The sequence below is a fragment of the Hemicordylus capensis genome, chromosome 5, assembly GCF_027244095.1.
Source record: "Hemicordylus capensis ecotype Gifberg chromosome 5, rHemCap1.1.pri, whole genome shotgun sequence".
NCBI classification, from domain to species: Eukaryota; Metazoa; Chordata; class Lepidosauria; order Squamata; family Cordylidae; genus Hemicordylus; species Hemicordylus capensis.
The window spans coordinates 50,240,934-50,241,712 of NC_069661.1; the positions used below are offsets into that span (position 1 = coordinate 50,240,934).

Below are 779 nucleotides of genomic sequence, written 5' to 3' on the forward strand. Positions count from 1 at the left end.
GAAGCACACTTAACGGATAGTAGTGACACTGTTGTAGTGTGTAATCTGGAAAGTGCTCAGGTCTGGAAGCCCTGTTCTGGTGAGCAGTGTTCTCTCTAATTTTTTTCATCTGTGTGCGGAATAAGTTTTGTTCTGGGTGACAGTATCAAAGCAGTGTGTGCACACATGCATTCAGAGTGGGGCCTTCCTGATTCAACCTGAGTGGGATCTAAAATTAACTGAGTGGACATTAAAAAAATGTGTGAACGTGCACATATACACATGTCTTAGAGGGCATTCCAGCCTGCTGATCACAGAAACACCTGCCATCATGATCACGAAGGAGGTTTTCCCAGGGTGAGGCTCATCCATTGCACTGTGGGTGTGCTGACCCCTGCGATTTCCCCAAATGCGGGAAACTCGACTGCATAATTTGTGGTGGCGCAGAGCCCCTGGTGGTGCAGTGGTAAAACTGCCGCCCTGTAACCAGAAGGTTACAAGTTCGATCCTGACCAGGGGCTCAAGGTTGACTCAGCCTTCCATCCTTCCGAGGTCGGTAAAATGAGTACCCAGAATGTTGGGGGCAATATGCTAAAATCATTGTAAACCGCTTAGAGAGCTTCGGCTATAGAGCAGTATATAAATGTAAGTGCTATTGCTATTGCTATTGCTATCATGGTTACAGCATTCACCTCTTCAGACAAATGCTGCTGTAATCTTAAGCAGAGGGCGGAGGAGGTGAAGGTGATGGCTGGGCTGGGCAGGACTTCTGGGCCCTCTTTTGACACTTGAACTCACAA

The 779-nt window shown here is 47.6% G+C and overlaps 1 non-coding gene across 1 annotated transcript; it reads left to right on the forward strand.

Moving 5' to 3' along the window:
• Positions 1-294: 294 nt before the first annotated feature.
• LOC128328631 (U1 spliceosomal RNA) lies at positions 295-456 on the forward strand. The gene has a single exon (XR_008309347.1). It is a non-coding gene; the product is annotated as a U1 spliceosomal RNA (small nuclear RNA).
• Positions 457-779: the final 323 nt, after the last annotated feature.